This window comes from Acomys minous (genome assembly GCF_964271855.1).
Source record: "Acomys minous genome assembly, chromosome: 3".
Lineage (NCBI taxonomy): Eukaryota > Metazoa > Chordata > Mammalia > Rodentia > Muridae > Acomys > Acomys minous.
In genome coordinates, this window is record NC_140485.1 from 418,898 (window position 1) to 445,964 (window position 27,067).

Sequence of the window (27,067 nt, forward strand, 5' to 3'; positions counted from 1 at the left end):
GAGGGGAGAGAGCTGATGAAGATAAGGCAGGAGGAGAAAAACTGCAGCATGTATTTTAATCTAATTTCTGTGGCCAATACAAAATATTCAAGCTGAGTAGTTAATTTAATTCACAGCTCTAGAGCTGTAAAAGTGGTGGTATTGACTATGGTTAGGGCATCCCTGGTAGAAAGCATTGTGACATGTGTGTGTGTGTGTGTGTGTGTGTGTGTGTGTGTGTGTGTGTGTGTTTGTGTGTGTGTGTGTATGTGTGTGTGTGTGTGTGTGTGTGTGTGTATGTGTGTGTGTGTGTGTGAATAAGCTCATGTTGCATTTTCCAAAGTGAGAAGTTTCAGTTTTGCCACATGGTGAGACAGGAAGTCATAAATGGACTCAAGAGCCTGCTTTTATTTTATTTTATAATAACTTGCTTCTGTGTGAACTAACTTACTCCATAATTACAGCATTAAACTTGACAGAGGCCGTGTCAATAGAGACCTAAACACCTTCCACCAGATTCCACCTCTAAAAAGTACCATATGTATTTTTACTACAATGAATCCTAAACTCCTAACGTGTGACTATTTAAAGATTGTAACCAAACCATAACCAAATCATGGTAGCACAGCCACACAGAGTGTTTTGGACTGCGTATAATGTATGCCAGAGCAGTTGCTAACCTAAAATCAAGAGGCTGAGCTGTGAAGCCCCAGATAAGTCATTGGTTGAAGGTCATTGTTGGGAGGGCAACTTTGTAGCATCTCTAGCCAAAGGGGTCCTCACTAGGCAAGGCTACCTTCTAGTGAAGGTTTCCTTGTCAACTAGATCATGGGTGCTGAAGCCTGAAGAAGGGCCTCCAACAGTGTTTGCTAGCTTAAGAATGATCAACAGCAGAAAATGAATTATTTGCCCTTGGATGCTGAGATAATCACAGGTCCTAAGTTAAACAGGTGTATTATCAAGAAATATATTAGCAATATTTTCCAAATGCACTTCCATTTGAGTTAGCAGCTGATGAATACAAATTGCTAGAGTTACCTGGAGGTAAATAAAAATGCTTTGCTGTGCATCCGGATCATGCTTTAGAATTTACTTAGCACTTTCATAGCTCATTTGTTGTGAAAGCAAAACATATCATCATATATTTTTATTCTGAGAAACAGAAGCCCAACTAGACTGCAGGGAGGTAGCTCAGAGACAGAAAAAATGGGTTGTAATGCCTAGTTCTCCGCCGTGGCATTTTCATCCTGACACATTCCTCCCTAATTTTTAAATCTGATGCTTCTCAACTCACTTACATAAAGCCCTCCCTGGCTGGCTGCCTGCGCTTAGCCGTTCCCTTTGACTCCCCACACTCTTACTGAATAAGCTCATGTTGCATTTCCCAAAGTGAGAAGTTTCAGTTTTGCCACTGAGCTGACATCATTCAGAGAGACCCAGAGCACCTCTCTGACTAGAAGCTCCTTTCCAAGGCCTGGGCCAGGAATCCTTGCAAAAGTCCTTAGAGTCAAGACCCTGAGTGACATGAGGTGAGAGTTGCTAGAAGCTTGCAGCACACCCTGGGAGCCCACACCACTCCAGGGCCAGATGCAGCTCCTATCTGTCCCTTCTAGTCAATGATTACATCCTTTGAGATTCCCCAAACTCCCCCAATAACTCTTTACGGGTTTATTATCACCCTAGGATTTCCTCCAGAGGGTTCCCAAGTGTATCCTCACCCACAGTAGAACCTTACCAGTTATGCTCCTTTCTCTTTTTGTTGCTGTGACAGAAAACTGAATACAAGCCACAGGAAGAGGAAAGGGTTTATTTTGGTTCAGTATTAGAGGGTTAAAGCCATGTTTGATTGGCTGCGTGTGCTTGTTCAAAACAGCATGGCAGTCGGAGTACATGGTACAGGGAGTCTTCATTTCACTCCAAACAAGAAGCAGAGAGATAAAGGAGGGAATGAAAACTCCATGATTTTCAAAGGCCTACTCTCAGAGCCCTCATTCCTCTAGCCAGGTTCTGCCACCTAAAGTTTTCAGAACATCTCAAAACAGCGCCAGCAGCTGGGGCCCAAGCATCCAAAAGACAAAGCAATGGTGTTATTTCATGTTCAATGAATAACACCAATGTTGGATTCTAGGGCATCTGAGCCTCCCAGTCACAGTTTGATCCCTAGAGCAGTAGCATTGATATCACTAGAACAAGTAGAATATTTACTACACACAAGATCTGCATAAGCATCTGCATTTGAAGCAGAACCCCAAGTGGGTCATGTGTTCTTCCAGTTTTGTAAGCACAGCTGTGGTAGTTTGAATTCGAACTGTCCCCAGTAGGCCCAGGTATTTAAACATTTGGTCCCTTATTGATGGTACTGTTTGGGGGAGGTAATGAAAGTTTGAGTTGTCAGACTCTTGCTGAGCAAACTAGGTCACTGAGGACAGACTTTCAGACTTCACAGTCCCACTCATGTCCAGTTCACTCTCTTTGCTTCTTAAATGTGAGGATGAGATGTGTTCTCTCAACTTCCTGCTCTAATGCCTTTTGCAATGCCTCATCTGCCAATACGGATTCTCTCTCTCTCTCTCTCTCTCTCTCTCTCTCTCTCTCTCTCTCTCTCTCTCTCTCTCTCTCTCTCTCTCTCTCTCTCTCTCTCTCTCTCTCTCTCTCTTACCATAAGGTAAATTAAACCCTTTTTTCCATAAATCTCTTTCGGACAAGGTATTTTATCACATCAGCAAATGTAACCAATACAATTTCCCTATGTCATAGATTTTTAAAATTTTATTAATTGACACACATCTGGCAATATAACACTTTCTCCAAATGGACTCTAAAGCTGGAAGGTGCATTTGCAATTTGCACAAAAGCAGGCATTTCTTGTAGGAGCTTATCCCTTTTGCTTCATGAAGCAGTTCCTGTAGAGTCTCAATAGCAATCTTTATGTTCCAGAAGAACTTAGCTGGATTTTCTTGAAGCTTTTAAAGAACTCAAGAGATACCTGGAAATTGTAAAAGTAAGGTTTCTTCCCCTATGCCTGCCTTTGCTTTCAATAAGGACATGGAGACCTTTATATTTATTAAAATCTTCAGATACTATAGCGAGGCAGATACTCAGTTATATATACTCTAACCCGACACTTTGGCCTGGCCTTCTTCCTGCTACACGGCTGGTCACTTGCCATTTTAGTCTTGTTCTGGCACCTACATCTTCATTTGTGTTCTCATGGCAACTCCCCGGTCCCCACCTGAGACCCTCTCACTGGGATTGTAAGTCCTGCCTTATCCTTTCCTGCTCAGCTATTGGCTGTATATCTCTTTATTTGGCCAATCAGAGGGTGATGGAGAACAATATTACAACATACCAAAATGCTGTATAATAACGGCAATGCTAAAGTCTGGATTCTAATCAGATATGTACAGAAATCAGCACCTGAATACACAGTGCACAAAAAAACATCCTCCAACTGAGAATCCTCTTTTTCAGTACTGATCATTGGAACCATAAATACTGTTTTATTTGGCCTTGCTCCTCTGAGGTCAGCCTTGCCTAGGATGAGATATAACTGGGCACAGTGATCAACACTTATAGTTTCCAGTTCCTCCAGAGGTTAGGGCAGAAGGATCTCTTGAGTTTAATAGTCCAAGGCTTTATTGTATTGTGACACTGATCTGGTTAGTTGTCATTGTTGTCTTGACACAAAATAGAGTCACCTCGGGAGAAGGAAGTTCACTTGAGCGATTGCTCAGGTAAGATTCATCTGTGATCCCATATGCGAGGAGTTATAGTGATAGATAATGGATGTGAGAGAGCTCAGCCCACTCTGAATGGCACCATCCCTGGGCAGGTGGGCCTGGGATACATAAAAAATAGCTAGGCGAGTATGAGCCTGAGGGCAAGTTAGAGAGTGAGCTAGTGAGTGACATTCATCTATAGTTCTTGCCCTGACTTTCTTTCATGAGAGACTGACCTGAAAGCAAAGGTTAAATTAAACATTTCCCTTTCAAAGTTGCTTTTGATTTTACTGAGAGAAAACTAGACCAGACAGTAGATACAGTATCAGTATGATGGAATCCTGAGAGAAGAGGTCCACTAGGGTATACTAGCTGCTGGTTATTAGTGGGATCACATCAATGAACATCTGCTCTTGTCCAGCCTGAGATGTCTTAAATATACCTAACCAAATACCAAATTAAACAAAATAGGGCAAAACAGAGCCAGATACGCCCTTCCACCTAGCAAGAAGCTCTGTTCCTGAGACGAAGAGACACTGCGCCTGAGTGTGGCATCCTTTCTGTGAGGATTATAATTACCTTTCAGATGTGTCTGGCACTTTGTCATAAGCATTGCAGGTTTTCTTTCACTCAGTCCTCACTGCCACTCAGTGATCAAATCCTACTGTTCCCTCCATTTACCACAAAACACACAGAAGCTTGGGGAAAACAGTTCAGCTGTTCAGTGTGTGTCACAGGCCTTCAAACTTCAGTCCCACCCCATAGCTCACATGCCCCTACGATCCCATTTCCCCACCACCTTTCTATTTGTTCCCTCTCTTCTCCTAGACAGTTTCAATTTTAATTCAAATGTCAAATATGCACACATAATTTCATGGGTCTATATAAAATCTAAGAAAAATAAATGAAGACAAATGGCATTTATCTTTCTGAGACTGACTTAATTTGCTCTAATATGCTTATATTTAGCTGTATATATTTTTTCTGAAAATTGCATAACTATGCTTTAAAGCTGAAGAAAACTGTATTGTATATTTATACAGCACATTTTTCCAAAAGTTATTCTTCCAATTTTGAACACCTAGATAATTTCTAAAACTAACTTTGTGAATAGTGCTGTGATAAATACTGTCATGCAAGTATCTCTGTGGTTTGTTGACTGGAATTTTTTTGAATAAATGTTTAAGAGTGGTAAAGCTAAGACATATGGTGAGCTTAGTAGTTTTTAGAGAAATTTCAGTAGCTCGTGGACAACTTCACATTTCCATTAGCAGTGTGTAAGTCTAAGGGTTCCCCTTTGCTGCATCTTTCCAGCATTATTTTTTCTTAATGACTGATGTCTGAATCAAGTGAGGCAGAGGCTAAGTGTAGTTTGTTTTGTATGTCTCTGGTGGCTAGTGAGGATGAACTTAAAAAAAAATCTATTTAGACTTCTGAGTTCTTTATATATCCCACATATTAGTCCTCAGTGTCAGGAATGTTTAATGTGTCCCTGATAGTTCTAATTGGCAACCACAGTTGAATAACTAATGCATGAATAATTTGCCATTCACTCTATTCTCAACGAGTGATGCCCACATGGAAATAATAGCTAACCAGTTTGATACTGTACGATGAACTATTGATGGACTTCTATATTACTCCTAGCTAGGAAACTCTGGATTTGAGGGTATTGTTCAACCTTAATTGGCAGATAGGCTACAGGAAGCTTGAAATGGTAGGTGTCTTGTTGGGAATTGAAGGCTGTGGAGCAAGGGAAACACATGAGCCAAGGTAGATATGGATCCAGGTGGGTGGTTAAAGGCAGGACCTGGCCACACTGGTAGTGTTCTAGTGTTAGAGCCTGGGGTCTGGAAATATGAAGGGCAATCCCGTTACACGGCCAAGAGAAACTGAACTGTAGTTTTCAAGGTGGTTCCTATCTGCCCCTTTTCAGGTACCTCCCATCTGGGCCACTCATGCTCCAAGAAGCTGTGCAGATGACTCCTATGCAGACCTCACCCTGGGTTCTCTTCTTTTGCCACATCATCCTCTGCTGTTTTGGAGGCAGGGCACTCGCCCAGGAGCGCTTCTATTTCTAGCTGTGGTTTATCCCTTTATCCATGAATGTAGTCAACACTGGCGATCAATCACAGCTGCTTCTGCTCAGTCATTCCCTAGGAGTTATATTTCAATAGCAGCAGCTTGGATTTCTTGGGCATAAGTTTATTCTCCAAAATAGCTAACATTTCCATTTCAAAGAATTAATAAAACAGCCAAGTAGAGTTGCCAAAATTCATGAATATTCTATTTTTTTTAGATTAGTATGAAACTCCCCTATGATGAACATTTAAAAGTGTTCAAATTAATTTTTGGAATTAAAAAAATATTTTCAGCCCCAGCGAGTGCAGCTTAGGGCAGAATTCCATTTTGTTGCCTGTGACCCAGAGGTGTGAGGGATGCTGCTGCTTTCTGGCACTGTTATGGCAAACTCTGGGTGTGGTGTGAATGTTGCTAACTAGGATGAGAAGTAGGTGTGGGTGCTGTCTGGGTGCAGATGCTTTCTGAGCAAATATATATGTGACAAGGAAAGGCTTGGGAGACAGTATGCCAGCTTTCTTTATTTGTTCTAGAGTAATTTGGTTCATTCAGTGGGATGTGTGAGTGTGAGGCATTTTCCTCACCAGATGGCTCCTAGTTTCAATGGGTGTTTTCTACTCCAAGCTGTGCATAGTTGGCTGGAGATGTTATGCTGGCTATGCTCTTGTGGGACACCAATAGCCATTTCTCTGATTCACCTTTGAGCTCACACGTAACAGCATAGCTCCTCTCAAGTGAAGAAAGAAGCACCTTTCTTGTATACCAGCACCACAGTGTGCCACTGCCTGGGGGATCATCCAGCAGAGCATGCTAGGGGTGCCAATGGTTCAATACCTTAAAGGCAACCTCAAGCAGCAGAAGATGAGTCACTGGTAATATCCTAGATTTTCTATCCTTCAGAAAGAAAATTCTGAGGGCCTAACAGAAGGTTCCCAGTGGGTTGGGCCTCGCTTGTCTTCACTGTGACTCATACCATCTTGTCTCCTTGGCTTTAAAGTCTTTCCTTTCCTTCACTTTGTCTTCTTCCTTGTCTGCCTTTCTAGGAGCTCTCCAAATAAACTACCCACTCTAGATACTTCTTCTCATCTGCTTTTGAGGAAAATTTAGATCATGATAAAACTGGATTGAAACTGGGAAGCAGAAGGTGTGTTTAATCATGCTTTGAGGGCCACTTGGAAAGCAGTGGGTGTCAAGGTACCAGTCCATGGCAGGTTCTGTAATGTTATTGTTTTATGGTTGAAAAGAGGTGAAACTGGTTAAAGAACATTCATTGCTGTCATGAAGCTCAAATGAAGGAAGAAAGTAAGAGGAAAGAAAGGAATGAACAAAGGAAGGAAGGGAGGGAGGAAGAAAGGAGGGAAGGAAGGAAGGAAGGAAGGGCTATAGTATCCTTGGAGTTAAAGCAAAATGAGAAGAATTTTCATGAAGAACTCAGTCAAACATTGGAAAAGCCCATCCATTACATGGGGTTTTCTAGAAAAGCCAATATCCTGCTCTGTTGCTTCCTCCCCACCCCCACCACATGGCATATTTTGAGCAGTGCTGGAAGAACCCACTTGTCTTTAAAAAGTGTTCAAAGATGTGATGTGACCATACTTGGTGATTTATTAAAAAACTTACTACTGTATTCTAAATGGCTGGATCAAGACTGAACTTATCAGGTGCCCTTAGTTCTCCAAGAATCCTTTCCTGGAGTTTCCAGAACTCCTCCTCATATGACTATTCTGACTCTGTCAGCACTTCAGCAATACAACACCGTGTGCCTTATTGATGGCTTTCTCACATGAAGTCCAAGTCAAGAATTACAGCTTATCACAAAACTGCCAAAGTCACACTCAGACAAAAGAAAAGTGGGAACTGGGATTTGACATCACCTCTAACCTTTTAATTCAGCATAGTTTCTAAAACTCAAGATGACTGACTGTTACTACCTGCTCTGCTGTGGATGAGGGAGCTGCCATGTGCAGGCAGCGGGAAGGGAAGTTGGCAGCTTGGGCCCAGGTGTCAGAAGGCTTTCTGCTGGTAAAGAAAAAAGATGGCCCACCTCTGTGAACCTTTCCACTTTCACTCCCTAGAGCTTTATTTCTGGGATTTTTACATTGAAAAATATGAATGCTAAATTCTTAGATATTATTTTACATATAATTTATAATATTTTAGCAATATATTCATAAAGTCTGTTACAGATTATTTTTCTTTTATGTATATGGGTATTTTGCTTGCATATATGTTTGTATATTCTGTGAGCACTTGGTGCCCTTGGAAGCCAGAAGAGGCCATTGGATCCTCTGGAACTGGAATTAGAGATAGCTGTGAGTCACCATGTGGTGCTGAGAAATCAACCTGAGTCTTCTGCAAGAGCTGTAAGCACTCTTAACTGTTGATCACTCTCTGCAGTCCCAATACACATGTAGCAAATATTAACACTAATATATTTATATATTTGCTACGGTTTTTACTAAAGTGACCCAAACGCATATTCTTTTCAAACATTCCATTGCTAAACAGCCTGTATAAACAGAATGCACATGAATCATAAGTGTGTGGCTTGAGGAATTATTATAAATAAGTTGCATGTATATAATCAGTTCTTCAATCAAGAGACTAAATCCCCCAAGACATTTCCAACATGGACTAAGTTGCAAAGAGCAAATGATGCTTCTAAAATCTGACAAAGCAGCCTCCTATTGGGCAAGTGTGATGGGCTGCCATATGTATCCAAGGTTTACAGCTCTGGACATTCCATCACAGCTCTAATGAATTTCTTTTAAAAAGGGAATGTTAAGTTTCTGGTTAAACACAGATGTCTAAATATGACAAATCATGGCCTACAAACAATCTTTTTTGGATTCTGGAAAGAGTGCCACTACTTTTACTTCAACAACACAGATTAATTTTTTTTAGTATTTTTTACTTTTTACATATACATTTATATTATTACACACACTTAAAATAAACTACATACAGCAAGAAGAACCATGAAACAATCAGGAATTATATTAATGTTACATTCATAGTGTTTTGGCTATTTGTATTTGGCAACTTGAAAAAACATTTTCCTGTCTTGGTGAGTCTAAAATTCAGAATGTAAATCAATATCTATCATATCTCATCTCTATCAACTTAAAATGTCTACCTAGACCTAAAAGCATCTTAACCCCTAAATAACTAAGCTTAATTGTGAAACTAAACAATCTGGTATTCAACCCCATCAGACATGAGAAGGAATAAAATTAATTACCTGAGTAAACAGAAAGTGCAGCTTCCAAAGTGAAAAAGAAAATGACAGAGACAGTTTGCTGCCTGAACAGTCACCCATAACTCTCTATAATGTTGGAGCATCATCTTCAACCTTCTAGCCCAGTATATCTGGCAGACATGTATGTGAGACAGGAACTATTGAGGACTTGCTTACCCTGTCTTGGCAGAATTTGGCCATTGACTCTGCCTGCATGGAAGCTTGCCCATTTTTAGGTAGAATTCTGTCAGTGGTCGAAATGAGGACATTTTCCCCAGTGGCTTGTTTGCCACATTTGAAGCCATCTCCATAAAGAGGTTCTTTGACGTTTATCACTTCTTTGAGGTCAGCTGGGTTTTGCCAGGAGTTAACTGTCTTATTGTCAAAGCATCCTTAAAACAATAAAAAACATTTTAAAATGCCATATTCTGTAGGACTCTGAGGTTTTTGAAGACCTTATATAACTATTTTACCTCATATATCTATAGAATCATATTTATTTCTCTGTAGGATGATACCTCTCTCTTACACTAGGATGTATATTCTTGAACAACACAAATTAATTTTTATATAAATGAATCTTAAACCAAATGTTTTATATGTACATATTTTTATTTAGCTTCTTTAATTTTTTAAAAAATGTTTTATTATTTTTATGGTGTTCTGCCTGCATGCATACCTGTATGCCAGAAGAGGGAACCAGATCTCATTAAAGATGGTTGTGAGCCACCATGTGATTGCTGGGAATTGAACTCAGGACCTTTGGAAGAACAGCCAGTGCTCTTAACGTCTGAGCCATTTCTCCAGCCCAGCTTATTTTATTCAATGCTTAGTATTACGTGTGTGTGTGTTTGTGTGTGTGTATGTATGTATGTATACATGTATATGGGTACTGGAGCCTGTGTGTGCACGTAGAGACCAGATGGTGTGGATTCTTCTTTAAAATCTCCACCTTACTTAGTGGATAGTGTCACTCACTGAGCCTGAAGCTCACCAGTTGGCTTATGATATCCTTCTGCTTCTCAGAGCAGGGTTACAGGTCTGGGACACCACTTATGTATGACTTGGGGATCTGAACTGAGATTCTTATGCTTGCATAGCAAGCTCTTTAACCACTGAGTCATGTTCACAGCCACCAATACTTTACACTTTCTGATTAATAAAACATATTTAATGTCCCAGATCCTATTGTTTCTCAATAATGCTTCCCTCCATGTCCTGGAATTACCAAGGTGAACGAAGAGAATCATGGGGCCTGCCCTTTAGAGGAGGCCACTTTACAACTCACCTACTTGATTCTCCATTGAGAATAAACAAGTGCTTACTCTATCGGGTCTAGGTCCATGGGGCCATCAAAGCAAAGCACCAACGTTACAACTGGGGGTCTGTTTGTCATAACACCATTCCAGGCCATCGGACTCTGACTTAGATAAGGAGACCTGACGATGGACACAGGAACATGTGAGCAGAAATGATTGATATTTAAAAAAAATACCATTTAGTTTAAGAAGGTTTGTTTCCCAATAAATACTGATAGTAGATATTGTCTCTGTTGGGATAAGAACAAGTGTAGATGCTGAAAGGGATTTGGCAGCTAGGGTTGGAATAGCACTTAATGACTTCCCAGCAGTCAGTCAGTCCCTTGAACCAGCATACCTGCAGAGGAGGTAGGGAAATGAAACAACAGGAAGCTGGTCTTGTGAATTACAACATTGTCAGCTACATCCATTTGAAGGATGATAAAACCTAAAGCTTGGAGAAGTCAAATAATGTATCCAAGATGAAATAGGAAGTGGTATTATTTCTCATCTGATCTCAAACCTGAGCTTTCTTCAACTTGCATCTGTTTCTCACTTTTCAGCTCGTATCCTATTTTCAGTTATTGAATGAGTTCACTGCAGTCAACTGCTAAAAGGGGGGAGAGGACTCCTATGGCTCACCTGATCTTTCTCTGCTGCCTAATCAGAATTATGGTGACCATGTTTATACTGTATGTGGTAGCTCACGAAATCCCTTTGGTAGGTTTGTCTGCTTTGATCTTATCAGTATAGCTTGTAAGAGGGTTATTTTCTCATCATACTGAAGCAGAAACTGGCACTTGATATAAACCCCCACTAGTAAGTTCTGCAGGCAGGATACAGGCACATTCATGCCTTTCAAGTAAAACTTCAGGCCTCTTTCCACTGAAAACAAACAGAAAAGGAAAGAAATTGACAAAAGGAGAGCTTTGAGAAGCTCTGGGAAGCTTCCCAAAATATTTCTTGTTGTAAGCACCAGGCAGATTATTTAGCTCTTTGCAGGATTTTCTAGTAGATATCTGCGAACCAGAAGGATCTACTCTGTTGTAAAAATATTTTAGAGAAAGACTTTGTAGCTGGTAATACAAGTTTAGATAAAAAGAAAGCTCAGAGAATCGAGCTTCAGGGAAGATTCCTTGACTGGAGGGGACTTCAGGTGATCATTCAAAGGAGCAAAATTTGCTTAGAGAGACCCCAGGGTTGTCAACCAGTGAGACACTGAGGGAGAAGCAGCAGCTGTTGTCAGGTGTCCCAGAGACTCAAAGGGGGCAGGAGGGCAGAGGAGTCTCTGCTTGGGGTGTGCCTAACTCTGCTGAGTTGCAGTGTGGAGATGACTAGACTGTAGTGGGGACATGTGCTATGAGACTCCCTTTCACTCCTCTCTTTTCCCCTCTTTGTCTTTCCTTTCCCTTTCCCTCCCCTGCAGCAAGTTCAAATCCTGGGAGATTTCTTCCCCCCTTGCCTCTCCTCTTCTCTTCTCACAAAGGATTAATTGTGTCTCAAGTGGGATTATATCAAAAAGTCAAGAATGACCTTTTGACCCTATCTACAGAGCAGGTTTGAACACTTTGCTAACTCTTCCAAAACCTGTATATCTTTATTTTCCCTCCCCACTTCCTCTCCCCTCCACTATGTCCAGTTTGTGCTCCCAAACACCTCTGGGTGTCAGTCCTGCCTTCAGCATTGGTCTATCTGCCCGGTCACTCTTCTTTCCCAGTGGCTATCAAATGCGGGTAGTGGTGAGACTTTGTTCCTCTCTCCTCCATTCGGGCTTGCGCCTGCATAGGTCTTGTATATATTCTCACAATCTCTGAGTTTCTATTGTGTGCAGAAAGTACCATTTCCTTGCATCATGTCTGCATCTTATAATCTTTCAGCACCTCTTCAGCGAACATCCATGAGTCTTGCTGTGCTGTGTAGCATGTGGTATGTGGTGTGTGTGTGTGTGTGTGTGTGTGTGTGTGTGTGTGTGTGTGTGTGTGTGTGTGTATGAGAGAGAGGGGGGGGCAGAGACAGAGACACACAGAGAGATATCTTCAATTTAGGGCTGAACACTCACTCTGCACTCTCATTCTCTGAATGGTGATCAGTTGTGTGTTAATTTTTACCTGTGAGATGACTACAAGATGACTCTTCTCTGATGAGGGTTGAAAGATGCACTCATATGTGGGTATAGTAATAAGTCATTAGGATTTGGTTTAATATGTACATTTGGATTTACTTTACAGGAGTACAAAAGTCTCAGACTTTCCTCCTTCACTACTTCTTCCCCTCATCTGTCTCATTCACTGTCTGACTCCCTTTCCTCCATTTAATCAAACTCTGATCCTCAGCTGATCTGAATTGTTGCATTTTATTATCACAGTATAAAACAGTGCAATAAAAGAAAACTCAGATCAACTATTAGCTGGAGATACTATGGAAAATGAGAAAATTAGGTTCATAAGTGTGATGAATTAATAATTGATGTGCTTAATAAACTTCCATCTGCCTCTTGTGTGAAACTTTGGGTATCCCATAAAATGAGTCAGTGATTTTTATCAACAAAGCTTACTTATTGAATTACATTCACAATGGTCCCACATTGCCACAGAACACATCTTACAGTAGAAGGAACAATAGCATAGCCAGAAGGGGGTACAAACACTGAGAAGGAGGCATCATAAAGATCTCTGGAAGGATATGGAAAGGCAAGGCAGCCTGCCAGTCAACTTCAGCAAGGAGAAGAACGATGCTCAGCAAAAAGAAAAATGATTGAAAGTGATCATGAATCCAGCGAACCATGGTTGATCTTATGCTGGCCTTCAAAATAGAATATTCCAAGGCTGGAGAGATGGCTGTGCAGTTAAGATCACTGGCTGCTTTTCCAGAGCACCCTGGCTTAATTCACAGCACCTACAGGACAACTACTACCACCTGTAATTCCAGTCCCAGGAGATCCAATGCCCTTGCTGGCTTCTGTGGGCACCACTTATGATCTGATGCCCAGAAATACATTCAGGCAAGACACCTTCACACATTAAACAAAGAAACAAATGAACTTTTAAAATTAATTTCCCACAAGCCAGTCTGTAACAGAAAATTTTCCATGTGACTTTCTTCTTGAAATGTTTATGTAGTCCATGCTTACTGAACTGAGCTAATCAAACCCCAGAGCCCTCCACACCTCAGTCTGATGCACACTTTGAAATATTTTCCATGTAGGGTGTTGCCATGAGGTAAAGTAATGTAATAATCAGGAGCAAGACCTGCAAGAACCTGTTGGGGGAGAAAAAGGGGGCAAATGGAGACTAGGAAAACAACCTAATGTAGACGATTTCTCATTGAGACTTCTTTCAGAACAAACTCTATATTGTATCAAGGTGACAATTAAATAATCAACCCCCCCTTTTTTTTGAAGGTTTTTGAGATAGTGTTTCTGTGTGTAGTCTTGCCTGTTCTAGACTCCTTGTGTAAACTAGGCTGGCCTCAAACTCATAGCAATCTGCCTGCCTCTGCCTCTGCCTCCCTAGTGCTGGGATTAAAGGGTGCGCCACCACACCTGGCTTCAAACCCTCTTTTTAACATTGTTCTAGAGATTTCATGTAACTCGGTTAGGAAAGAAAGCAAGAGATACTAAATAGAAAAAGAAATAAAGGACATCCACAATGGAAAAAGCAATAAAGCCATCTTATTCACAAGATCATCCTATATGCCTCTAAGGAGAAAATTCTAAGGAATTGACTCATGCATAAAATATTCTGGAATTGATGCATGAGGCTAGTGTTCAGAAGACAAGATCAATATAAAAATCTCAATTGTACTAGCTGTTATTAATCTAAAATGAGATATGTAAGAAATTCGATCTAGAATACTAACAAGAAATATAATATATAGGAATGTAGGCAATAAAATCTAGGATTTATAAAGTACAAATTAAAATACAGCTAAATAAAAAAATCTAGCAATTCTAAGTGTAAATACCTTCTATGTTCTTGCCTAGGGTGGCTCAGTATTGTCAAGATGGAAGTTCTCCTCAAATTGGCCAATACATTCAATGGTATTGCTCCTTGATATGGGGACTGAAATGTGGAAACATTCTCATCTTCACAATAATTTCAGAAAAATAACCGCAGCAACTGAGTGTCCTGAGATTGACAGAGTATAAGAGAGTGTTTAGTATTGATGCTGGTAACTGATTCTCAGAATATGATGCCGTTCCTCATTGTCAGTGGGCTGTATGTGTGTTTAATAATGTGCTACACACATAGAGATTATACAAGTATATTTACACTGTTAAGAAAAAGAGTGGCAACATTTTATGCTGCTATCGATTGGACATGGCTTGGTCTCCAAGGATTTCTTCGTTAAAAGCTTGGTTACCCCATGTGCTAGTGTTGGAAAGTGGTAGAACTTTTGAAAGGTGGAGTCTGGTGAAAAAGTTAGTCATACCCAACCTCATGAAGAGACTGATGCTAGTGGAGGTGAACGAGTTTCCCCCAAAGTCAATTTGGTATGAAAGAACGAGTCTTGGTCTTCCTCTCTCTTGACATGTAAACTCTGTCTTGTTTTTCTTATAAGGACAACACTCACTCTTGGGATACAAGGGAGAATTCAGTTAATGACAGTGTCCTGCAGTTTTGACTGTCAAGCCACTAGAATTGTGAACCAAACAAGCATTTATTCACTAAGGTACTCAGCCTCAGGTATTTTACTACAGCTCCACAGAAAGGCTAAGACAGGAAGGAAGTGCCTATCAGCAGGTTGCTGGAAGGAATGCTATCATGCAGTGTCCCTTCCCAGTCACAGAGTACAAACAGAGGTCACACTCCAGGTATCTACTATCCTCCATGACCTGTATCTTTGTACCAAAGCTAATGTGCTAGGATCTCAGGTTCTGGGATTCCCAGGGTGCAGATGATTTAGCAGAGTTGTACTCCTACTTTCATAACAGATGTTTAATAGGACAGTCTTTTCTTCCAGAGTTGGTGAGCAGTAGGTGTGAGTAGGCAGATAGCATGAAAAATCACCAGTTAGCTGGCCTTGCCAAATTCCCTCTTAAAAACTCAGTGTACAAATAACAGACCATTCAGGCAGAAGGCACAGTGCCCACACTGGTTCCCTTGGGAGTGTGTTCAGAGCCCTGAGGCAGAGGCATTGTTTGTAATTGTATTTTTCTATTCGTTACAAGAATGACATTAAAAAATACCCACTGTGAATAATTTTTTGCTGAAAATAATCTGATGTAAAAAATTAAGGAACAATGCAACAAAAAGATTGCATCTGTGCACAGAATTGCTCAACTTTGCTGGGTAATATCCAGGACGGCCTGGAAAAAAAATGAAGATGTTAATTTTGTTTGTATATAAAACACTTAATATTTTCCAAGTAAATTTTCCCAAAATTGTTTATGAAATAATTGCAATCTCAATCAATGCACTGTAGCAATTATTGTAAACTTGTCAAGCTAGTTCTAGAATTTGTATAGGACAAAAGAACACAAAAATATTCAAAATTATTTTCAAATTGTATTCAATGAATGTGCAGATGACCTACTAACTTCCAAAGAATAGTGCTGCTGAACTAACTTTCAATTCATTATAATCCTACTTAATAGCATTTATAAAAATCAATTTCAGGTGCATTGGAGTAGATACAAATGAAATGAATGCGGCCACACCTCTTAACAAGAAAATAAGGCTTAAATCAGTAAATATAAAGGGAGAGACCATTTATACCATTGGGGTATGAGAAAGCCATTTTAAAATTATACTTAACAAAGAGAAACCAAACTATTTTTTTCTACTGTTAAAATCAACAAAATAATTCTAAAAGATTAGAAGCAGAAGGGGAACTCTGTGGCACACATTAGAAAACATTAAAGCCTAGAAATAAGATTCCCACAAATTCCTTTGAAGAAGAGTCTGATGTAAACCTTCTATGAAACGGAGCAATCAACAGATAAGTCAGGGTAGAGGAAACCCAGAACGTTAAGGCTGTCAGCTGTGAGCGCCACACAGAGTGGTGTGCAGCTATCCTTGCAGAGGAGGTAGATGAAGAGAGAAGGTGGTAGATCTTTGTACACTGTGTACTCTCCTTTCTGTCATTTTCTGTTTTCTCAAATGGCAAAACATCTGAGAAAATCAACTTAGAGAATCAAAGGTAAATTTTGGTTTATGCTGTAAAACTTAGTTTTAAGTTGATTGGCCTCATTGCTTGTAGGCCTATAGGAGACAGCCCTCTAGGGCAAAGATTGCATGGTGGAACAATGTTTCTCAGCTCCTCAGTTTCTGAGGAGGAGGAAGGAAGGAAGGAAGAGGAGGAATAGAAGGAAGGAGAAGGAAGAGGAAGAGAAGGAGCCTGAAATAAAAATCTAGCAATCGAGGGCATGCTCTCAGTGACTACTTCTAATAAGGTCATGTCATAGCTCCATGGTGCTACCTGCAGCCCTGATGGGTTCTATTCAGACCCCCACTCAAGTGAAAACAGGATTCTTTGCCACAGAAAACAACCTCGGGATGAAATAGTAAACACAGAGTTGGAGTTTATTAAGAAATGACGTGATATTTAGCCACAGGTGTGGGGCTCGTAAGAGACAGTTGCTTATAAGTGACTTGGCAACAACTGTTTGTACTTTGTAGAGTTTTGGAATTACATTGTTCAAGCATTTCTGGGAAACCCTATGTTCTCTCATTTTCCTTTAAGATAAATGAGATACTAAGTTGAGGTGTCTTGGATATTATCATCTGATAAAATAAAACTATGGGTCACCAGAGTTGCATAAGGGTTAACCATGTCTTTTACTATAAATGGATTTGTAGCCCTATTTGTTAGATTCTCAAAAAAAAAAATTCTGGTTACAGCTGGAAAAAAGAAAGGCCATATTTAATCATATGTTAGGCATGGTTATTTATATAGTGGCTTTTCTCTCTGGGAAAAACATGATTATCATATTGACCTCTTAAAATACAGCTCCTCTTTGCATTATCGATATGTACAATTCTGGTGACTTTCAAGTTACATTTTAAAAGGTTGCTTACAGACCTTAGCTCCTCCCCCTCCTTTTAATTTTGATAAATAAAATTATAGGGTGGCTTCAGAGGTCCCTTGGTGAAATTATAATATCATATTACAAAACTAGGAGCCACTTGGGCTGCTCAAATGTGTTAAGATGTGTCCATGTCATGTAATTAGGGAGTAGCCACGACAGGGATACAAGGACTTCCCAGATGCCTTTTTAAAAAAGTATATACAGTATTCTGCCTGCATGTACACCTGCACACCAGAAGAGGGCACCAGACCTCATTATAGATGGTTGTAAGCCACCATGTGGTTGCTGGGAATTGAACTCAGGACCTTTGGAAGAACAGACAGCGCTCTTAACCTCTGAGCCATCTCTCCAGCCCCCAGATGCCTTTTAAACAATGAATTCATGTATAGACAAATACACTAATGAAGACAAAGCTCCTATATACCAGCTGAAGCAGGAGAGAATGGCAGGGAAAGCTGAGGGACATGAGAAGAAAAGAAAGCCCCCTGTCACAAAGTATGGTTGAAGACTTGCCATCAGAGAAATAATAATTCTAGAACTATTAGTAACTGCATAAGCCTTCCTCCTTTCCCAGATATAACCTTTCAATTTTCATGAACTCTTACCAGAAACCACATTACAAAGAGTGGACATACACTAACTCCTTTGAACACCCATAGTAGATTTTGGGTTTACCTTATCAGATTATAATTTTACCCAAGATACTTTGGATCCAACCTTTAGCCTCATTTATCAAAAGACAGAGGAAAGAAAAAGAAAACCAAAAATATGTTAGTAACCTTTTTGGTGGCCAGCCACTAAAGTTATATAAGAACTCCTCTGGGTGGGATGCAAGAATAGGATTGTCAGTCATTCAGTTTTGCTTTCTACCCACTCAAAACAGGTCCCAGCCTCACTTTGTCCTCCTCAAGGAAGAAGTGTGAGAAATTTGTAGAACCTTTTAAAAACATGCATTTCCCATGATCACGAAACAGCCATTTTGGATATATGGATATCTGACTTGCTCACTGGGAGTGAGAATCAAAGTGTCTCCTCCCCAGGGAGGAAAAGTCTGCTGCAGTGTCCACATGTTGCCACCCTGGAGGCTTTTTGTCTCTCCATCAACCCACTGTGTCTCTTGAAAGTCCTAAGGACCTAGGTCAGTCTCATGTCTGCATACATGTTACTGTTGTGTAGCTTAGTCATCTTATGTGACTCCTAACAGTGGAAGCAGGTCTGTCTCTGACTCTTTTGCCAGATTTTGGGTCACTTTTCCTCATTCTGGGTTGCCTTGCCCAGTCTTAATATGAGGAAGGTGTCTAGTCTTACTGCAACTTGATATGCCATGTTTGGTTGATAGCCACGGAGGCTTGCCCTTTTCTAAATAGAAACTGTGGAGGAGATGGTGAGGGGACTACAGAAGAGAGGTGGGAGGGACTGGGAGAAGAGGAGGGAGGGGAAACTGCAGTCAAGATGTAAAATAATAATAAAATAAAAAAAATAATAATTAATAATAATAATAAAGTCCCAAGGAGGTTTGTATAGGCAACTGCATATGGTTTTTTTCTCCTTTATTAATTTATTCTTGTTACATCTCCATGATTATTCCATCCCTTGTATCCTCCCATTCTTCCCTCCCTCCCATTTTCCCCTTGTTCCCCTCCCCTATGACTGTTCCTGAGGGGGATTACCTCCCCCTGTATATGTTCATAGGGTATCAAGTCTCTTCTTGGTAACCTGCTGTCCTTCCTCTGAGTGCCACCAGGTCTGCATATGTTTTTATCAGGAAGAGGTTTGACATGGGTGGGTAAACAGTGAGCTCTGATAACCAAGAATTGTCATTCTGTCACATGTCCAGGACCCATGAAAGGATAACAGCAATTAATTTACTAAGGGACTTAAGGGTGGTGGTGGGGTGGTGGGGTGATGGGGTGGGGTGGTGGTGGTAATCTTTGATTATAGGAATAAAACCCTCACCAGGCTCCTGACTACATCAAAGAGTACAATGGAAATTTCTTGCAGATGTCAGAGAAGCATGTTTCATTATGAATGTGGAATTCTGGCTTTTCTCCTCTGCACAGGCATCACCAGTCAACTGAAACAATGAAGTATAAGCAATTTGGGATGCAGGAAGTAACTCTTTGCCTTCACAGAGCACTGTAAAATTTACCAGGCATTTGTCATGCACCAGCAGCATTCCTGTTTAGTATGACCACCAATGGGACCTGTTAGACCAAAGCCTGGAATTGGCAGTCCTAATAAGCTGGGATTGGCCACCATCCACTTTAATACTGAAGAGCAGAGAAAAGATACTGACTACACTGGGAAGAGGAACGCCATCAAACAAACAAACACCAACCAACAAGAAGATGTCCAATGAATGAATAAAACCATAGGGATTCAGACATGAGGTTTAGATTTATTTAGAGAAAAGGCTTCACAATACATCTTTGGCTGGCCTGGAACTCACAATTTTCATGAGGTGGATTTCAAATCATAGAATTTGAGAAATTATAGAAATCAGCCTGCCTTTCCCTCCTGGTGAGGGACTAGGAGTTACACATACTCTGAAGTAAGCAGACAGATATAGGAGGGGGCCTATAAGCAGGTAATAAAGATGGTGAACTTCCAAGATGGCTGTCTTCTTCCTCCCTATTTGACCTGAGCCAAAAGCCTGGAAGCTTCAAAGGCCTGTGGGCTTTTTCTCCCATCAACAGTGACCCCCTCCACACCCCAATTCCAGCTGGTGGACTGGCTCAACAAGTTCAAGGCTAGATTAGGATATGTTTCTACAATAGTGTGGGTCAATCAATCATCCTGTCTTTGATTAACACTAGATTAAGGGAGGTAGACTCCACAGAGACTTTAAAACTTCCAGTCCTCAAGAGAAGAGACAGGAGTTTTGGCTTCCTGAGTCCCCTCTCTGTTTGGTGGAGGATCTATTTTTATGTGTGTCTGCAGCATGAGTGTGTTTCCTCAATACCAATAAGTGCATTTCTCCAACTGCTGATTCTGTCTGCTCCTGTTTACAAAGTTCAAGATTTAACTGTTACTACCTATTAATAGATTTCTCGGCCAACGTAATAAGCCAATTCAAGCTAAATTAAAAGTATAAAAGCAGGTTTATTCAGCAACAGCTCCCTGGCAAATTCAAGGAATGAGGCCAGAGGAGTTGCCATGCAGAAAGGGAAGGAGGGAGGAAGGGAGGGATGGAGAGACAGACAGACAGAGACTAAGACAGAGATAGAGTAAGTAACCAAAATGTCTGGATTATATAGCCCTTTCCCTCTAGGGGAAGAGCAGCCCAGCCCCTGACTTAGAAAGGTCAGGATAGAGGGCTAGATATGCCAGCCATACTCTGTAACAGATGGGGTATGCTGGGAGAGGTATGCTGCATATGTTAAAGAGTATGCTTTGGTATGTCAAATAGGCACCTCAGCCTCTTGCCTCAGGTTTGATCTTAACTCCTATAGTGCTAAGAGCCTTTTAATGCCTTTTAATTCTGTAGCTAGCAGAGAAAATGAATTTGATCAAGACCCTAAGATGGTAACACCGAGTGTTGAAATTAAAGGCATGTACCACCATATCTGGCTGAGGTTTAGATTTAAATATGGGGCAAGGGTTATGCATAGCTAAGTAGTCCTGACCATCCCTGCTCCACCACTCTCTCCACTCTGGTCTCTCCTATAAGGTGGTCTGACTGTGTGAAATCTATTTCTTATCAGAGGCAGGTCTTCCTCTGGATTGCATGAGGGCTTTAACTCTCCTCTTCCCTCTGGCATGAGATTCTGGGAAGATTCTGGTTTCTCATTGCTCAGTGTTTCAACGGTTTGATAACCAAAGGGAAAGGCACACATGTCTCTGTTTAGAACAGCTTTCTTCATGCCAGGATAGTTGCACCTTCCTGGTGTAGGGCGCTGAGTGCTCTAAACTTCTTTGTGGAGAGCAAGCTGCAGTGGAAGAGCACAAATGATATTTAGAGTGCTGGGTGCTGAGACACCTCCAGTCTATAGTTCACTTTCTGCAGAGGCTGCTGGGATTACTACCATTGCTGTGATCACTCCTAGGCTGCAGGGCAGTTACCCTATGCTGGTGCTAAGTACTTGACACATCTTTTCTCACCTCATTCAAGGAAAGCTACCTTGGAGTGGGCTCTGTTGTAAAGCAGGAGGTTTCCCCTTCTGCTTTGGCATTAGTAACTGTGACCCTGAAAAGAGTCTGTTATGTACTCAACCTCCCAAGGGAATTCCAGATATTGTTTATCTGAGGTTTATAACGATCTTCAGTGTCTCTTGGTCTGCTCAGCCATCAGCCAGCTTCCCCCTTCCCCAGAAGCAGCTTCCAGAGCTGCCAGGCTCCTTGTAAGATGTCAGATCCAAGGGTTTTTCTTACTGTGTCTTCACCTATGGGTACCTGTGTTACAGGAATGGAGAGTCCTGAACACCGAAGGCAGCGATGGGACAGCATCACCACATTCATGGCAGCCATGCCCTGACCCTCTTCTTGGTTAAATAATATATCCTATTAAAGAAGAATTGCTATTTCTACCTTTAAAATCACAAGTCTTTAAAGCTTCCTTTTCTTCCTTCTTCCCTCCTTCATCCAAAATTGATGTTTCATGGAGTTCTAGGCATCTACTGTGTGATGGGTGATTTTCAGAAAACCGAAGTCTTTGTTTCTTTAGATGAACATGGAGATGCCCAGGGCTGGAAAAAATAGACAAACAAACAAACAAATGGAAAAAACTCAAAGAGGCTAGAGAGTAATGAAGGGTCAGAAACTCCTTTTTATACCAGAACTTGGGTTTTTGTCTGGTAGATGCTATAAGTTATCATAGGGCCAGAGTGGCATGAGAAACAGCAGTTAAAAGGTGATTTATAGAACATGATTTTAATTTTTTTTTTTTTTTTTTGGTATGATCACCCTCACCTTAGCCAGGGTCAGATTCTCAACAGCTTAACAGTAGGCTTTGCTTTAGTACACCATGCCATGAAACCACTGTTAGCATACTGCCCCCAGTCTGCCCAGCAACCTATGATGTCATCATTACCTGCCTGCTACTAGGTGTGCCAGCTGCCTAGGATATAAAAAGGGCAAACTCACCTTGTCTCCCTCTCTTGTTTCTCTCTTGCTCCTCTCTTCTTTCTCTTCCTCTCTCTTGTTGTCTCTGTCTCTCTGTTTTTCTTTCTCTCTGGGGTGCCTTACTCCCTTCCCTGCTTTTCTATGCTTTTGTAATAAACTTCTCCATATTATATCTGCTGCCTGGCATCTTATTTTTTGTATTTAATATCGGTGGCCCGTTGGTGGAAGGCAAGCTCACGGTCTTATACTCTGGGAACCCTCTCCACCCTCACACAACAGATCTGCTTTCTTTAAACTCTGTTCTCAATCTGTGCTGTTGCCTTCTGAAGACGGCTGACGACGGCTCCTGTGCGCACCTATCCAAGGATAGGTAAGCTACTCAGGAGAGCCTCACACACCTCTACTGGCCTGCCTGCCCCTCCTCCCTCAGCTTCTGAAACATGCTGTCATGGGCTGCACGAGTTTCCACAGGGCTCCCCTCTGATTGGGCCCATTACTAATCGCTCCACTACTACATGGCTGGACTCAGCCACGCTAGTCAAGAAGCCTTGCAGCAGGACGCGCATACACTAGCAGCAAGAGGACAAGTTCAGTGGGGAACTGCGGCTGCTACTGCTGTGCTCAGGAACCCCAGCATCAGGTGCTGAGGATTTTAAAAATCACATCTCTGGATCCACAAACACCTGCCTACTCAGGGACCTAGGAATCTTGATAGAGGTTGCTAGCACTGTGTGGCTTGAATTCCCAGCATCCAAAACTGGGTGGGAGCAGGACCCTCCTTGCCTCGCACTTCCTGCTGCTGCTAGAATACTGCACAGCCGCCCCAGTCACTGCGTCCTGTTGCACCTACTGGGCCCCGGCTTGAGCAGCTACAGCACCTAGGCGCCACGGCAGCTTGGACCCTGTGGCACTTTCAAAACCTCCCACCACTAGCTGTTCACAACTGCCCCGGCCTGCAGGGTTGAACTAAAACTCTGGAGGAGATTCATCTGTTGGAATGCAAGACACAAGGAAGGAGAGCAAGTCTAAAGTATTGATCAAGCTTTCAAACTTTGTTAGTCAGGCAGCAGTATTTATAAGTCAGAAGGCAGGGAAGCATATTGCTATAGCAATCCAACTGCAGACTTTTCTCAAAACACAGGGAATTTCAGGCAGAGTCATAATGTCCTGCCACACAGGGTATCTTGCTCGTCTCTGTCTAGTCTAACTGCTAAACCATAACAGGGTTGCTCCATCTCTATCTGTCTTTATTCTAACTGCCGCCCACAACAGGCTCAGCTAGTGAAAGACAATCTCTGGGAAAAACAGAGACTTAAAGGTACAGGCTCTGACAAGATGGCTGAACATTGGCCATATGGCCTATTGTACCCAATACACACAACATGTTGCTGATCTGACTGCCATGTTGGTTTTGGGATAGGGAGAGCTAGTGCCTTGTGGCCATCTTGGCTGAGGGCAAGCATGTGACTAGCTGCCATTTTTGTTTTGGGAAAATCATGGCTATGCCTACCATCTTTACTAAGGACTGCCAGACCTGTTCAAATTTTTGTTAAATTCTAAATACAGCTTTTGTCTTTTAAGCCTTTTGCCTCTTGGACTACAATGGTGCAATTAACTACAGGATTAAGTTTTAACTAATTTCTGATTTTACATTTTCAAAGTTATATTGTTATAATATGCTACATATGTATTTCAACCCCGTTTCAAAGTGTTTTTATATAATGTTTTATTTCTAACTTATGTCTTTATTAATTCCTAGACAAATAAATGAATATTGTTCTTCCTATTACCTGCTGCCCTGGACTAAACTACAAGCTTCCTGGCTAATGTGTTTGATACAATTTTAAAATTGCACTACAATGTTCTACTACATTGCCAGCCCTGGAAACTGAAATATATTAATTCTGGGAACATTCATTTGTTTACAGTGTTAGAACTTGAGTGTTATGCCCTACCTTCATTGTCAAAAGCTTAAAAATCACTGCTTTAGAAGTATATTTAATCTTGTTTTTTGCTAATCTATAATATAGGTTTAGATTTAGTTGTGAAATTATTATAAACTAAATCATACAGGAAACAATTCTGCTCTCTTTTATGGACTGTGTTTATGATTTTTAAGACTCCAACTTAACAGGGATAAAACCAAAAATATTAGTCTTTAATGATTAAGATAAACTATAGACTGGGCGTGGTGGCACAGACCTTTAATCCAAGCACTTGGGAGGCAGAGGTAGGTGGATCACTGTGAGTTCGAGGCCAGCCTGGTCTACAAAAGGAGTCCAGGGCAGCCAAGGCTAACAAAGAGAGACCCTGTCTCGAAAAAAGAAAAAAAAAAAAGATAAACTATAGACATTTTAAATGTTGCCATCCTATACATATCTTCAAAATTAAGCAAGTTTTGTCTATCTAAATATTCTTAAGATAGACTGCGGTCTCACTGCCATCTTAACTAAAAGACTGATGATGGTTCCTGAACACCCATATAGGATCTGATAAAAACAGTTTTTAAAATATTTAAAGCCGAGAGGAACCTTCCCAAGAGGCCGAGCTAACAGCAGAAAACTATGCTCCAGGCCTTAGCCACTGCCCTGAGGCAAGGAAATAGAGGTCTGTGATGCCCCCTCCTGCCACAGTCCAGCCTGAGTCATGTCTGCCAGGGACCATTTCAGATGCAGCCAGAGGGGGACACTGGTCTCACAGCTGCCTAAAAATCCGTGCCCTGCCTGCTAGCAGACTAGCCTCTGGAAGTCAAAATGTTCCCATGCAGGCTTGTCCTTTGTGCCCAGCCACTGCAAGTTCAACTAGTACAAGTGCTATAGACACTTCCATCCTTCAGTGTCCTTGACTTGTCAGAGGATGGATAGCTCCTAGATTCAGTAACCTTGCCAAACCCAGGGTAAGGTCTCTTTTAACCTCATACTCGGTTACACAGCCATATTGCCAGTTTCTATCATGAGAGGCTTCAGATACCTTCTCAGTCCTCTTCATACTCAGGGGACCAGGCTCTAAGCGTTACTCCCAGAGCTACTGTTACGTATAGATATAGTCTACCTTGTTACTAGACTTAAAGGATACGTCTCAGACATAACCCTTTACCATTCTTTTAGCTAAAGGACAGTGACTGCTCACAACAGTTTCACCTATGTCTTAAAGCTTCCAAGAAGATGTTTTATGAATGTTAGAGGGTCTAAGTAGGTGTTTCAAGGTTGATAAAGGCAAGTTGTGAATGTTAGGTCTCAGAAAGTGTTTTAAGATTGGTAAATGCAAGTTATAAAAGTCAGAATTTCTAAAAGGATGTTTTATTTCTTCCTGTTGTTATACTAATGCTGCACTGAGTCTGTTCAGAGATTTGACATTAATCAATGGAGCTCTGAGTTATTAATCTAACTGTAGTAAAAACATTCCACTATATGACCCTTTATCATATTTTTTATTTTTTTAAAGTTTATTTATTAATTTATTCATATTACATCTCAATGGTTATCCCATCCCTTGTATCCTCCCATTCCTCCCTCCCTCCCATTTTCCCCTTATTCCCCTCCCCTATGACTGTGACTGAGGGGGACTTCCTCCCCCTGTATATGCTCATAGGGTATCAAGTCTCTTCTTGGTAGCCTGCTATCCTTCGTCTAAGTGCCACCAGGTCTCCCCATTCAGGGGACATGGTCAAATATGAGGCACCAGTGTGGAGAGCCATAGATAGCAGCGCCCCCTGCTGCTTCACCGGCGCAATGCGCCCCCTTCTGCGCACGCACAGTGAGAAAACCCTTTGCGCATGCGCAGTGAGTAGACCTTTGCGCATGCGCAGTGAGCAAGCCCCTTATGTGCATGCCTGAAGGCATGACGTAAGGTGGCGTGATTCTGACAAGGCATGGTGTGAGGTGGTGTGATTCTGACAAGGCATGGCGTGAGGTGGTGTGATCCGAATGCACCAACCAGGAGTGACGACGTGGCAGTTTCTGATAGGACAGGCACACTATAAAAGGTTCTGTGGGAGCTTTTCCCAGGGTCACTCCAATAGTCAAGGATCCTGAATAAAAACTGCTACAAGAAGAGTTCCCAGTGTTGGTGTCTTTCCTGCTGGACGGGAGTGGCATCGGCACACCAGAGTATGTGTGAAAGTCACACTCTCCACTCAGCTGTGAAGAATGTCCTGTCCATTGGCTAGATCTGGGTAGGGGTTTGAAGTTTACAGCCTGTATTGTCCTTGGCTGGTGCCATAGTTTGAGCAGGACCCCTGGCTCTATCATATTTTCAAGGTCAAGATTTTAAATTTCCACTGGTTTGTCTTTTCCTTAAAATGTTTCTCATTGTATGTAAATTATATACATCCAGTCTTCTAAACACAGGGAAGAAGCCCTTCTTTCATGATGTGTACTGATGCTGAAAATCAAGATCAAGTGAGCTTTTGCTCTTCTTCTCCACAGGAGCCTCTGTCCTCCTCACATTACCATTCCACAGATGTCAGAAAGGTCCATAAGGCTTCTGCCTTTTCTAAGCTCATCTCAAAGAGTAGTCATGCTTTTAAGACAAAAATTTTCCCAAGCTTCTGCTATGCTATGACACAAAAGTGTATGTCTATAGCCTTTTCCTACAATGTGTATTTCAGTGCAGATTGCAAACAATGATAATGCTAATGTGTCTAAAATTTATCTCCTTTTGC